Below are 15,406 nucleotides of genomic sequence, written 5' to 3' on the forward strand. Positions count from 1 at the left end.
TTTTTCCTAATTCATATTTTAATTTCTTATACGTCAAAATGACAACTTATTATATAAATTAATTCATTTCTTATGTTTTAATTTTTAATCTTTTGATGAAAAAAATATTTTAGTTTCATAATTTTTTAATTATTTTTTTAGCAAAATATGATTTATTTATACATAATTCTTAAATATAATAATTGTGTAATAAAATTTTCTATTTTGAGTGGGATACGAAATCCCTCACAGATTGTGACAAAATTTGTGACGGAATACAATTTTTAAAAATATTCTGTCACAGAATCCGTCACAAATTGTGAGGGATTCAAAATCCGTCACAAAATCCTAATTTTTTACTTTTATGAATTTTTAAATAAAAAATAATTAAATTATTCCATATTTATTAATTATATAATATATATTATTTTCACCTTTTTTTCCTAATATACAAGTGTTAATTATAAAGTGTATTATATAATACACTTGATAATTAATTATATTTTTTATACCTTTTATTAGTTATATAATATATATTAAATTATTGCATTTAAGTGTATCATAAAGTATGATGATAATATTTTATATATTTATTGATAGACTTAATTGTACTTTTTATTAAATGATCAAACACAATGAGTTTTCTAGCGTCAACCATTATATATATATATATATATATATAGTTATATATAATTATATATAATTTATAAATATACTTTTATATATTTATTTTTAGATTTTTTAGTTGAAATGCAAAATAATATTTTCTTTTTATAATTTCATAAGTATTTTTAAATTAAAAGTTTTTTCCTAATTCATTTTTTAATTTCTTATACTTCAAAATGACAACTTATTATTTAAATTAATTCATTTCTTATGTTTTAATTTTTAATCTTTTGATGAAAAAAATATTTTAGTTTCATAATTTTTTAATTATTTTTTTTAGCAAAATATTTTTTATTTATACATAATTCTTAAATATAATAATTGTACAATAAAATTTTCTATTTTGAGAGGGATACATAATCGCTCACAGATTGTGACGGAATTTGTGACGGAATACAATTTTTAAATATTTTCCGTCACAGAATCCGTCACAAAATTATTCATTAAATTTTGAGACGGATTTTTGTGACGAAATATTTAGAGAGGAATCAAAATCTGTCACTAAATCCGTCGCAATTTTTTTTTATTAGTGACCCCGTTTGTGATGGAGTTGTTAGAGACGGAAATTTTTCCGTCACAAAATCCGTCACAAACTCTAAAAATAAGTAGTTCGTCACAAAAATAAAATTTTCGTCACAAAAGTCGTCACTATTAGTGACGACATTTTATCCGTCACAAATTTTCGTAACAAATTTTAATTTTTTTAGTAGTGTCGGCGAAGCCTGATGCCTATAAATTGAGCTCTCTGCCACTCCCAAAAAGCATACCTCTCATTTTCTAATTTCTTTTCTTCTGCTCTCTCTTCTTTTCCTCTACTTTCTACTTCAGACCGAGGGGAACCCTGTCGCCACCGGCCCGAAACGGGCTTTCGGCATTCGCGAAGGATGGTTGGACTCTTTTATTTGTTTAAAAATATGGATTGCTAGAATGACTTATTCTCAAACTGAGACCTTGTCAAACGAGCAATTTTATTAAAAGGCTCACCAATCCATGTTAATCCCAAGCGGGACCCTCCATGGATTAGCGGTTTTCATAAAAAGGAAGGGTTCATGGAGTCGCCACCAATGTTTTACTCAAAACATTGGAAAAAGAAGTTTAAGGCAATCGATTCAAAAATCGACTTCGGCCATGACAACCAGAGTCGGGTAAGGGAGTCGGTTACGCGTGGGGAAGGTGTTAGCACCCCACAGCGCCCCTTTCGGGTTCCCTATGACAGATTATTTCTAAAAATAATAGTGCGAAATTACTAAATTACCCCTATTTATTCTAAACAATTATAACTTAACTATCTACATGATGACAGTTAAATATACACACAGAAAGCAGTAAAAGGAAGGACTTAAGAAGAAACCTTTGAAGCGTGCTTTTATATTCAAGTAAAACTGGGAAGCTTTTTGGCGTTCCCTCGCTCTACAAGCCCGCTCGCTCCCTCCTAGAAAATTTTAACTATGGAAATCCGGAGGATTTCCCTTCGACTCAGTTCGAGACTCAAGCAAAAAGCTCAGAACTCGAGAACTTTGTCGGATCAACTCTCCGAGTGATTTCTAGGCAGAGCACTGCTCAAAAAAACCCAGAATACTCAAGAAGAGGGTTAAAACTCAGTGTAAAAGTGTAGAATGACGTCCAAATGACGTCTTATTTATAGGGAACAGGCGCAATACGGGCCCTGGAGTCAATACGGCCCGTATTGAAGTTTTGAACTACAATACGGCCGTATTGAATTCAGTACGGCCGTATTGAAGTTCAAAAAACCTCAATACGGCCGTATTGAGTTCAGTGTAGCCGTATTGAAGTTCAGAAACTTCAATACGGCCGTATTGAGTTCAGTGCGGCTGTATTGAAGTTCAGAAACTTCAATACGGCCGTATTGAGTTCAGTGCGGCCGTATTGTAGTTCAAAATGTTCAATACGGCCGTACTGAACTTTTGGGAGGCCGTATTGGGCTTCATTCCCTCCACTTCCTTATTTTGAGCTATTATAAGACCTCTAGACCTACAGAGAATCCTCCTAGGGCCTTCCATGAGTCCTTCTGGCTGACTTTCCTTCAGTCTTCAAGAGTCTTCAAGCTTTATTTCCGACCCGGACAATTTTAGGGGTCTACAGCTGCCCCCCCTTTACTTAGTCAAACGGCCTTATGGTGTGTAGACCCCTAAAATTGTCCGGGTCGGAAATAAAGCTTGAAGACTCTCGAAGACTGAAGGATAATCAGCCAGAAGGACTCCTCGAAGGCCCTAGGAGGGTTCTCTGTAGGTCCAGAGGTCTTAGAATAGCTCAAAATAAAGAAGTGGAGGGAAAAAGCCCAATACGGCCGTACTGAACTTAATACGGCCGTATTGAAGCTTCAATACGGCCATACTGAAGTCAGTACGACCGTATTGACACTTCAATACAACCGCAGCGAACTCAATACGGGCGTATTGAAATTTCTGAACTTCAATACGACCGTATTGAACTTCAATACGACCGTATTGAAGTTCAAAAATTTCAATACGGCCGTATTGCCCCTGTAGGCCGTATTGCGCCTATTCCCTATAAATATGACGTCAATTGGACGTCATTCGACACTTTTTCACTCAGTTTTGACTCCCTCCTTGAGTATTCTGGGGTTTTTGAGCAGTGTTCTGCCCTAGAAATCTCTCTGGGAGTCGATCCGACGAAGTTCTGGAATTCCGAGCACTTAGCTTGGAGATTCGAACCTAGTCGAAGGGAAATCCTCCGGATTTCCATAGTCAAAATTTTATAGGAGAGAGCGAGCGAGCTTGTAGAGCGAGGGAACGCCAAAAAGCTTCCCAGTTTTACTCAATATATAAAAGCACGCTTCAAGAGGTTTCTTCTTAAATCCTTCCTTTTACTGCTTTCTGTGTGCATATTTAAACTGTCATCATGTAGATAGTCAATTTATAATCGCTTATAATAAATAGGGGTAATTTAGTAATTTTACGCTATTATTTTAGAAATAATCTGTCATAGGGAACCCGAAAGGGGCGCTGTGGGGTGCTAACACCTTCCCCACGCGTAACCGACTCCCTTACCCGACTCTGGTTGTAATGGCCAAAGTTGATTTATAAAATCAATTGCCTTATCCCTTTTTCCAATGTTTTGAGTAAAACATTGGTGGCGACTCCACGAACCCTCCTTTTGCGAAAACCACTAATCCATGGAGGGTCCCGCTTGGGATTAATATGGATTGGTGAGCCTTTTAATAAAATTGCTCGTTTGACGAGGTCTCAGTTTGAGAATAAGTCATTCTAGCAATCCACATTTTCAAACAAATAAAACGAGTCCAACCATCCTTCGCGAATGCCGAAAGCCCGTTTCGGGCCGGTGGCGACAGATGGCGACTTCACTGGGGAAGCCTCGAGAGTCAGTCCCATTTAGTGACAGATTATTTTTAACAAATAATAGTTAAAATTACTTTATTACCCCTTGCTTGTATGATAACATGATTTATTATATGGCTTTAAATAACTGTTGTATGTTTAAATTCCGCAATTGTTTGAAATACAAACTGTACACAAACCTTTGCACACAACAGTTCCCTCTATACCCGGGGGCATGAGTGGTAATCCATAGGGAGTGGATGTTAGTACGGCCGGTTGATGGGTTTATAGGAGCCTATGAGACCGTTGTCGGAAAACATCACTCAAGGTGATAACCATGAACTTGAGTCCGACGGTGCGTTGGAACTTTCCATCGACCTACGACGAGAGGAATTGGGTCCCTATAATGGGGGCACCTTGGGGGCCTCAGACCAAGTGAGAACAGTTAGAACCTCCTTGAATATGCACTTTTCTGCAGGAGACCCCTACCTCGTGATTCGCTCGTGACTGTTCGTGGATGAGTGAATTGCTTGTGCATTGTTTATGTGAAATTGTTTGAGCATACATTGCATTTCTTTAAACATACAACATTCCTATTCTTTTTAAAATAAGAATAAATAGGAATAAGAATCTTCCATTATACGGTGTTAACATCTACCTTCATCACATTCATATAGGTAGTTTCCCTTTTCACCCAAAAATACAAAAAATATAATAAATAAAAATACCCAAAAAAGAAAAAAGGGTTATTTATCCAAACCAATCAATATCATGCATCATCTTAGGGACATCCCGAAAACATGATAATGCTTAGTTCAATAAACACAATGCATGCATATTCATCGCCATCATCTCATATCATGCATATAGATCATGGAGGGATCTAGGAGTCATTCATACATCTCTCCTAGTAATCCATTAATAAACATTAATAAAAAGAAAGGATTAGTCGATGCGTATGTTCAAAGAATGGATCGCACGCCGTTCGTTATCAAGTGTAAGCCAACAACCGTGCCAATCGAGCGCACATCAGCTCCGTTGTTGGTAATCAAGACGAATAAAGGGGAAGGTCCGACACCATTAAGGATCACAGTCCCAAGGCCTTTCCCTTACAAATCAAATAAGGCTGTGCCGTGGATATACGACATCCACCTTTCTGCCGACAGCGATATCTCTAACATCGCTGGACTTGGGGGCATGACTAGGAGTGGCAGGATCTACACTCCCGAAGATCTACAAGAAAAAGCTCCCAAGAATAAAGAAAAAGGAAAAGATAAAACCGAGGAAAAAGAATCCGAGGAGGAGACAGACGAGCTGTTAAAGTTTATCCGACAGAGCGAGTACTCCATCATGGATCAACTTCATAAGACGCCAGCAAAGATTACTCTGTTGTCGTTGATCCTATGCTCCGAACCGCATCGGCAAGCTCTGTCGAAAGTCTTGAACGAGGCATATGTGTCGCACACTATCTCCCAAGACAAGTTTGAGGGGGTTGTTAGTCACATCAAGGCTAATGATCACCTCACCTTCATCGATGAAGAAATCCCCCGCCGAGGGATCAAACCACAACAAGCCCTTGCACATCTCTGTAAAGTGCAAGGAATACCACATCGCAAAAGTCTTGGTGGATAACGGATCTTCCTTGAATGTGATGGCCAAAAAGAACGCTCAAGCAAGTGGCAATCAAGGGAATCCAAATGCGCCCGAGCAACATGATCGTTCGAGCCTTCGATGGATCTAAAAGAGAAATGGTGGGAGAGATCAATCTTCCAATCCAAATTGGACCCACTATCTTCAACGTCGAATTTCAAATGATGGACATTACTCCAACATACAGCTGTCTCCTTGGCCGACCTTGGATTCATGATGCAAAAGCTATTCCTTCTACGCTCCACCAGAAAGTCAAGTTCATAGTGGGTGACAAACTGGTGACTGTACAAGCTGAAGATGACATACTCATCAGCAAGCCATCCAACATACCTTATGTGGATGCAGCAGAGGAAGCTTTAGAAACCGCCTTCCAAGCATTGGAAATTGCCAATGTTGAAACGTTTCCCCGAGAAATGAAGAAGGTAGCTCATATGCTCACCAAGAACGGATACTTGCCAGGACAAGGATTAGGCAAGGACTCCCAAGGAATCCCGGAGCTACCTATTATCAAGGGCAATCCGGGGAAGCAAGGGTTAGGATACAACCCTTATAAAGATCAAAGAACGAAGAGGAATCAAGATCCTTCTCGACGTTCTTTAAGCCAGATCTTTAGGAAGGCCGGTTCACAAGCGTCAAGGCCGGTCGTCGTCGTCAAAATGTTTTTCTCCTTCCGATAGGGATGTATAGACTCAGTGACTATTAGAGATCACTCCTCGGGGACAGCCCGACCCCCGAGCCTCGATAGGGCACATGTTTCCATTATGATTATAATAAAATCATTCTTCATTAATTCTTTATTGCTTCTTTTCTCGCTTGCAATAAAATTCTAGACCACATTATTTAACCCTGTTTGAATGAACATAAGTGAGGTTAAAATCGTCTTAATAATCAATAAACCCGCATCATTTTTATGTGGAAGTGTGCATGACAGCTTGGAGCACCTTTTCTTGGCATCAATAAGTGCCGTCATGGATAAAAGAAATCCATTCAGGACAAAAATCCCAAAAAAACAAAAAGCTCGGCAGGAAACCCAAAAAGGGGGCTGCACAAAAATAAGAGCAAAAGACCCGCTAGGAATCCCACAAAAGGGTGACCTAGGCAAAAATTAGGGTTACAAAATAATGAACAAAAACAAAAGCCCGCTAAGACATCACAAATGGGTGTTTTAGGCAAAAGTTAGGGCCGTCAAAAAAGAAAAACAAAATAAATCCATGATGGTACCATCAATTGAATTCAACAAGGGGCTCAAGAAAAGCTATCCAAGTTGTCAAAACACAATCATTAATAACAAAGATGTGCTTAACCTCATAAGTGTTTAATCGAACAAGCCTAAACACATAAGCCTACCATGGCCAGCCATTCTTACAAAATCCATTTTTCAAAAATAAAATAATCCCCTCTAAAACACAAACTTTTGAAAATATATATCCTTTCCTTCTTTTCTCTCTTGTCCCAACGATTTTTGAATAATCTAGTGGAAACATGGAGATATAGTGGTCAATAGGAGGGTTGACACATCTAAAGAAAGGGAAGAATCATTTGGTTGATGACACCAAAATCAAATATGCATCATTCCTCGGTAACAGAAATCGGCAGAGCACAGTCCGTCTGGAGGAATGGCAAAATCCAAACACAAAAACGCATCGGTTAATTCTTTTGAAAAAAGAATCAAATAGAATTAGGTGCATCATACTGCATACATGCATACAGATGATAGGTGTACTGGAAGATCACTTATTCTCTGTTTATTGAAAAAAAACAAAAAATATATAAACTTCAGAAAAAACAATACGCCCGTATCATGTTCAGTACGCCCGTACCAAAATTAGGGTTATGAACAAATTTTCAATTCAATACGGGCATACTGAAATGGATGCGGCCGTATTGGCCATAAAGAAATTTTCAAAGACCTCGTCATGAGGCAACTACATAAATTAGAAAAAATAGGAAAAATTGCTTGTGTATGACAGCAGCAAACAAAATGCAAAGATTCAGAAAATCAACAGCGTCATACAAAATAACTGAGCCTGGAGAGGCTTGCCGAAAGAATACTCTCAAAATAACTGAGCCTGGAGAGGCTTGCCGAAAGAATACTCTCAAAATAACTGAGCCTGGAGAGGCTTGCCGAAAGAATACTCTCAAAATAACTGAGCCTGGAGAGGCTTGCCGAAAGAATACTCTCAAAATAACTGAGCCTGGAGAGGCTTGCCGAAAGAATACTCTCAGAATAACTGAGCCTGGAGAGGCTTGCCGAAAGAATACTCCTACAAAATAACTGAGCCTGGAGAGGCTCGCCGAAATAATACTCTCTCAGGATAACTGAGACATTTATGTACAGAAAAAGCCAAAATCAACAAAAAAGGCAAAAACACAGAAAAAGCCGAACTCAACAAAAAAGGCAAAAACACAGAAAAAGCCAAAATCGAAAAAAGGGCAAAATACAGAAAATCCAACAAATCATACAGAATAATTGAGCCTGGAGAGGCTCGCCGAAATAATACTCTCTCAGAATAACTGAGCCTGGAGAGGCTTGCCTAAATAATACTCCCGCAGAATAATTGAGCCTGGAGAGGCTTGCCGAAATAATACTCCTTCAGAAAAATTGAGCCTGGAGAGGCTCGCCGAAATAATACTCTTTCATCATAACTAAAGCCTGGAGAGGCTTGCCTAAATAATACTCCCGCAGAATAATTGAGCCTGGAGAGGCTTGCCGAAATAATACTCCTTCAGAATAATTGAGCCTGGAGAGGCTCGCCGAAATAATACTCTTTCATCATAACTAAAGCCTGGAGAGGCTTGCAGAAATAATACTCTCAGAATATTTGAGCCTGGAGAGGCTTGCTGAAATAATACTCTTTCAGAATAATTAAGCCTGGAGAGGCTTGCAGAAATAATACTTCCTCAGAATAACTAAAGCCTGGAGAGGCTTGCAGAAATAATACTCCCCCAACTGTACAGAATAAATGAGCCTGGAGAGGCTCGCAGAAATAATACTCCCCAGAGAAAACCTCAACTCAAGCTCATGGAACGAATCCCCAGCGAGAGCTATCAAAGCAAAATCGACGCAATCCCCAATGGAAGTGCGATCACCCAAGCAGAATATCCAAGTCAAAGGACTTAAACTTCCTCAGTGAAGATAGCTCTCCAACTCAAGTGTCGAGTGAGGCTAAGCCTGTAGAGGCTTCCTAAATAATACTCTGGGATACATAAGATCCCCAAATCCCCAGTCGCCTACTCAAGAGGCATCCCTGCAGAAGGAGAAAAAAAAAAAAAAAAAAAAGATCAATAATCATTCCCCAAGTGGAATCCGGCTCTCAGCCTATCATTGAACATCAAGATGATCTGCCTAACAGAAGAGGCCAATCACAAACCAATGACAAAATCCCCTGGCGGATAACAGCCTACACAGAGGCAGCAAAAAATCAGAAAATCCAAAAGAGATACCCGAATAAGGACAACCGGGATACTCCACCAACGTCAAAGGACGTCAGCCAAACATAAGGCATCGCTCAACTCAGAGAGAGAGCATCTGTGTCTACACCCCAAGGAGTCAAAAATTCCCCATGGGTACCAACAATGCAATGCAAGTTGGGGCACAAGAACCTATGAATGACTGCACATCCCCTAGACGGATCCCTGCGTTATCCAGCCCTCAGCGGCACAAAATCAGAAAAACCGTCGAAGCAGCATCGTGGACTGTGGAGACAAAAATCATATCAAATCATTGCCGAAGTGATCAGAAGACACGGAAGCAGGCCTGGAGAGGCAATACTCAACTGCTGAATGTTAAGAGGCAGGGCCTGGAGAGGCAATACTCAACTGCTGAATGTTAAGAGGCAGGGCCTGGAGAGGCAATACTCAACTGCCGAATGTTAAGAGGCAGGGCCTGGAGAGGCAATACTCAACTGCCGAATGTTAAGAGGCGGGACCTGGAGAGGGTAAACTCAAACTGCTGAATGTTAAGAGGCGGGACCTGGAGAGGGTAAACTCACGCTGCTGAATATTAAGAGGCAGGACCTGGAGAGGGTAAACTCACACTGCTGAATGTTAAGAGGCAGGGCCTGGAGAGGCAATACTCAACTGCTGAATGTTAAGAGGCAGGGCCTGGAGAGGCAATACTCAACTGCCGAATGTTAAGAGGCAGGGCCTGGAGAGGCAATACTCAACTGCCGAATGTTAAGAGGCGGGACCTGGAGAGGGTAAACTCACGCTGCTGAATGTTAAGAGGCAGGACCTGGAGAGGGTAAACTCACACTGCTGAATGTTAAGAGGCAGGGCCTGGAGAGGCAATACTCAACTGCCGAATGTTAAGAGGCGGGACCTGGAGAGGGTAAACTCACGCTGCTGAATGTTAAGAGGCAGGACCTGGAGAGGGTAAACTCACACTGCTGAATGTTAAGAGGCAGGGCCTGGAGAGGCAATACTCAACTGCTGAATGTTAAGAGGCAGGACCTGGAGAGGGTAAACTCACGCTGCTGAATATTAAGAGGCAGGACCTGGAGAGGGTAAACTCACACTGCTGAATGTTAAGAGGCAGGGCCTGGAGAGGCAATACTCAACTGCTGAATGTTAAGAGGCAGGGCCTGGAGAGGCAATACTCAACTGCCGAATGTTAAGAGGCAGGGCCTGGAGAGGCAATACTCAACTGCCGAATGTTAAGAGGCGGGACCTGGAGAGGGTAAACTCACGCTGCTGAATGTTAAGAGGCAGGGCCTGGAGAGGCAATACTCAACTGCTGAATGTTAAGAGGCAGGGCCTGGAGAGGCAATACTCAACTGCCGAATGTTAAGAGGCAGGGCCTGGAGAGGCAATACTCAACTGCCGAATGTTAAGAGGCGGGACCTGGAGAGGGTAAACTCACGCTGCTGAATGTTAAGAGGCAGGACCTGGAGAGGGTAAACTCACACTGCTGAATGTTAAGAGGCAGGGCCTGGAGAGGCAATACTCAACTGCTGAATGTTAAGAGGCAGGACCTGGAGAGGGTAAACTCACACTGCTGAATGTTAAGAGGCAGGACCTGAAGAGGGTAAACTTAGCTACCGAGGTTGTCAGGAGCGCCGAGGTATGCAACAACCTGGAGAGGTTACTCAACAATTTTCCACCGAAAGACGCTACAAGTCAGAAGGTCGGTGCATCACCCGGACAATTGGGTCAACTCCTTTACTTGTCAGCCGGTACACCAAAAGACCGTTTGACTAAGTAAAGGGGGGGCAGCTGTAGACCCCTAAAATTGTCCGGGTCGGAAATAAAGCTTGAAGACTCTCGAAGACTGAAGGATAATCAGCCAGAAGGACTCCTCGAAGGCCCTAGGAGGGTTCTCTGTAGGTCCAGAGGTCTTAGAATAGCTCAAAATAAAGAAGTGGAGGGAAAAAGCCCAATACGGCCGTACTGAACTTAATACGGCCGTATTGAAGCTTCAATACGGCCATACTGAAGTCAGTACGACCGTATTGACACTTCAATACAACCGCAGCGAACTCAATACGGGCGTATTGAAATTTCTGAACTTCAATACGACCGTATTGAACTTCAATACGACCGTATTGAAGTTCAAAAATTTCAATACGGCCGTATTGCCCCTGTAGGCCGTATTGCGCCTATTCCCTATAAATATGACGTCAATTGGACGTCATTCGACACTTTTTCACTCAGTTTTGACTCCCTCCTTGAGTATTCTGGGGTTTTTGAGCAGTGTTCTGCCCTAGAAATCTCTCTGGGAGTCGATCCGACGAAGTTCTGGAATTCCGAGCACTTAGCTTGGAGATTCGAACCTAGTCGAAGGGAAATCCTCCGGATTTCCATAGTCAAAATTTTATAGGAGAGAGCGAGCGAGCTTGTAGAGCGAGGGAACGCCAAAAAGCTTCCCAGTTTTACTCAATATATAAAAGCACGCTTCAAGAGGTTTCTTCTTAAATCCTTCCTTTTACTGCTTTCTGTGTGCATATTTAAACTGTCATCATGTAGATAGTCAATTTATAATCGCTTATAATAAATAGGGGTAATTTAGTAATTTTACGCTATTATTTTAGAAATAATCTGTCATAGGGAACCCGAAAGGGGCGCTGTGGGGTGCTAACACCTTCCCCACGCGTAACCGACTCCCTTACCCGACTCTGGTTATAATGGCCAAAGTTGATTTATAAAATCAATTGCCTTATCCCTTTTTCCAATGTTTTGAGTAAAACATTGGTGGCGACTCCACGAACCCTCCTTTTGCGAAAACCACTAATCCATGGAGGGTCCCGCTTGGGATTAATATGGATTGGTGAGCCTTTTAATAAAATTGCTCGTTTGACGAGGTCTCAGTTTGAGAATAAGTCATTCTAGCAATCCACATTTTCAAACAAATAAAACGAGTCCAACCATCCTTCGCGAATGCCGAAAGCCCGTTTCGGGCCGGTGGCGACATGGTGTACCGTTTGATAAGTAAAGGAGTTGACCCAATTGTCCGGGGAATAAGCCATCCTTCCGACTTGTAGTGTCTTCAGGTGGGAAAATTGTTGAGTAGCCTCTCCAGGTTGAGTTTGCCCTCTCCAGGGTGAGTATTAGTCGTCGCCTCTCCAGGCTCATTGCATACCTCGGTGCTCTGGACATCTGGGTAGCTGAGTATTGCCTCTCCAGGCTTGTGCATACCTCGATGCTCTGGACATCTGGGTAGCTGAGTATTGCCTCTCCAGGCTTGTGCATACCTCGGTGCTCTGGACATCTGGGTAGCTGAGTATTGCCTCTCCAGGCTTGTGCATACCTCGGTGCTCTGGACATCTGGGTAGCTGAGTATTGCCTCTCCAGGCTTGTGCATACCTCGGTGCTCTAGACATCTGGGTAGCTAAGTATTGCCTCTCCAGGCTTTGTGCATACCTCGGTGCTCTGGACATCTGGGTAGCGTGAGTTTGCCCTCTCCAGGGATTTTTGATAGTTTTGTCTCCACAGTCCACGATGCTGCTTCGATGATTGTTTTTGATTTTTGTGCCACTGAGGGCTGGATAACGCAGGGATCCGTCTAGGGGATGTGCAGTTACTCATAGGTTCTTGTGTCCCAACTTTCCATTGCGTAGTTGGTACCCATTGAGGAATTTCTGTTTCCTTGGGGTGTAGACACGAAGATGCTCTTTCTGATGTGAGCGATGCCTTATGATTGGCTGACGTCCTTTTGACGGTGGTGGAGTATCCCGGTTATCCTTATTCGAGTGACTCTTTTTGATTTTCTGATTTTGTTGCCTCTGTGTAGGCTGTTATCCACTGGGGGATTTTGTCGTTGATTTTGATTAGCCTCTTCTGTTAGGCATATCATCTTGATGTTCAATGATTGGCTGAAAAGCCAAATTCCGCTTGGGGAATTGTTATTGATCTTTTTTTTTTTTTTTTTTGGGTTTTCCTTTTTGAAGGAGTGCCTCTTGTGTAGGCGACTGGGGATTTGAAGTTCTTATGTATCCCAGAGTATTATTTAGAAAGCCTCTTCAGGCTTAGCTTCACTCTTCGTTTGAGTTGGAAAGCTATCTTCCACTGAGGAAGTTTAAATCCTTTGACTTGGATATTTTGTTTGGATCATGCTTCCGTTGGGGAATTTCGATGATCTGGTTTGGATAGCTTTCTCTGGGAAATTTGGCCCGTGAGTGGAAGCTGAGATATCTCTGGGGAGTATTATTTCGGCGAGCCTCTCCATGCTCAATTATTCTGAGAGAGTATTATTTCGGCAAGCCTCTCCAGGCTCAGTTATTCTGAGAGAGTATTATTTCGGCGAGCCTCTCCAGGCTCAGTTATTATGAGAGAGTATTATTTCGGCGAGCCTCTCCAGGCTCAGTTATTCTGAGAGAGTATTATTTCGGCGAGCCTCTCCAGGCTCAATTATTTTGTAGGAGTATTATTTCGGCAAGCCTCTCCAGGCTCAGTTATTCTGAGAGAGTATTATTTCGGCGAGCCTCTCCAGGCTCAGTTATTCTGAGAGAGTATTATTTCGGCGAGCCTCTCCAGGCTCAGTTATTCTGTACGAGTATTATTTCGGCAAGCCTCTCCAGGCTCAGTTATTCTGTACGAGTATTATTTCGGCAAGCCTCTCCAGGCTCAGTTATTCTGTATGATTTGTTGGATTTTCTGTATTTTGCCTTTTTTGTCGATTTTGGCTTTTTCTGTGTTTTTGCCTTTTTTGTTGATTTCGGTTTTTTCTGTATTTTTTGTTGATTTTGGCTTTTTCTGTATTTTTGCCTTTTTTGTTGGTTTTGGCTTTTTCTGTACAGAAATGTCTCTGGGGAGTATTATTTTGGCAAGCCTCTTCAGGCTCAGTTATTCTGTATGATTTGGGGAGTATTATTTCGGCAAGCCTCTCCAGGCTCAGTTATTCTGTATGATGAGGGAGTATTATTTCGGCGAGCCTCTCCAGGCTCAATTATTCTGTATGACGAGGGAGTATTATTTCGGCGAGCCTCTCCAGGCTCAATTATTCTGTACGTTTTATTGATTTTCTGAATTTCTGCATTTTGTTTGCCGCTGTCATACACAAGCAATTTTTCTATTTTTTCTATTTTATGCGACTGCCTCATGATGAGGTCTTTGAATGTGCAATTAATGTGCGTGATGCACAAAATGCAAGTTTAATTATTTTATTAATTTGTTTTTTTTTTTTTTTTTTTTTTTTTTTTTAGAAAAAAATGAATGGCTCCCCCTATCCTCTTCTTCTTGGAGGAATTTTTGTCATTGACGTGAGGGAGGATTTCTGTTATTGCCAATACGGCCGTTATTCATTTCAGTATGCCCGTATTGAATTGAAAATTTGTTCATAACCCTAATTTTGGTACGGGCATACTGAACATGATACGGGCGCATAGTTTTTTCTGAAGTTTGATTTTTTTTTTTTTTTTTTGAATAAACAGAGAATAAGTGATTTTCCATTACACCTATCATCTGTATGCATGTATGATGTATGATGCACCTAATTCTATTTGATTCATTTTTCAAAAGAATTAACCGATGCGTTTTTTCTGTTTGGATTTTTGCCATTCCTCTAGACGGGCTGTGCGCTGCCGATTTCTGTAACCGAGGAATGATGCGTGTTATATTGAGATTTGGTGTCATCAACCAAATGATCCTTCCCTTCCTTTAAAAGATATGTCAACCCTCCTATTGACCACTATATCTCCATGTTTCCACTAGATTATCCTAAAATCGTTTGGGACAAGAGAGAAAAGAAAGGAAAGGTATATTCTTTTTTGAAAGTTTGTGTTTTAGAGGGGATTTATTTTTATTTTGAAAAATTGTTTTTGTAAGAATGGCTGGCCAAGGTAGGCTTATGTGTTTAGGCTTGTTTGTTTAAGCACTTATGAAGTTAATAAAATCTTGTTTATTGACGTTGTGATTTTGACAACTTGGATAGCTTCCCTTGAGCCTTTCTTTTTGAATTCGGCTCATGGTACCATCATGGATTTCTTTTGCTTTTTGATTGTCCTTATTTTTGCCTAAAACACCCTTTTGTGGCGTTTTAGCGGACTTTTGTTTTTGTTCATTTTTGCAACCCTAACTTTTGCCTAGGTCACCCTTTCGTGGGATTCCTAGCGGGTTTTTTGCTCTTATTTTTGCGCAGCCCCCTTTTTGGGTTTCCTGCCGAGCTTCTTTTATTTTAAAAGATTTCTTTTTACCCATGATGGCACTTGTCAAGGCCAAGGGAAGGTGCTCTAAGTTGTCACGCACACTTCCACATAAAAATGATGCGGGTTTATTGTTATTAAGACAATCTTAATCTCATTCATGCTTATTCAAACAGGGTTGAAAATAATGTGGTTTAGAAATTTATTGTAAGC

This window comes from Cajanus cajan, chromosome 10 (assembly GCF_000230855.2).
Source record: "Cajanus cajan strain Asha chromosome 10, NIPB_CcT2T_4, whole genome shotgun sequence".
In the NCBI taxonomy this organism is placed as follows: domain Eukaryota; kingdom Viridiplantae; phylum Streptophyta; class Magnoliopsida; order Fabales; family Fabaceae; genus Cajanus; species Cajanus cajan.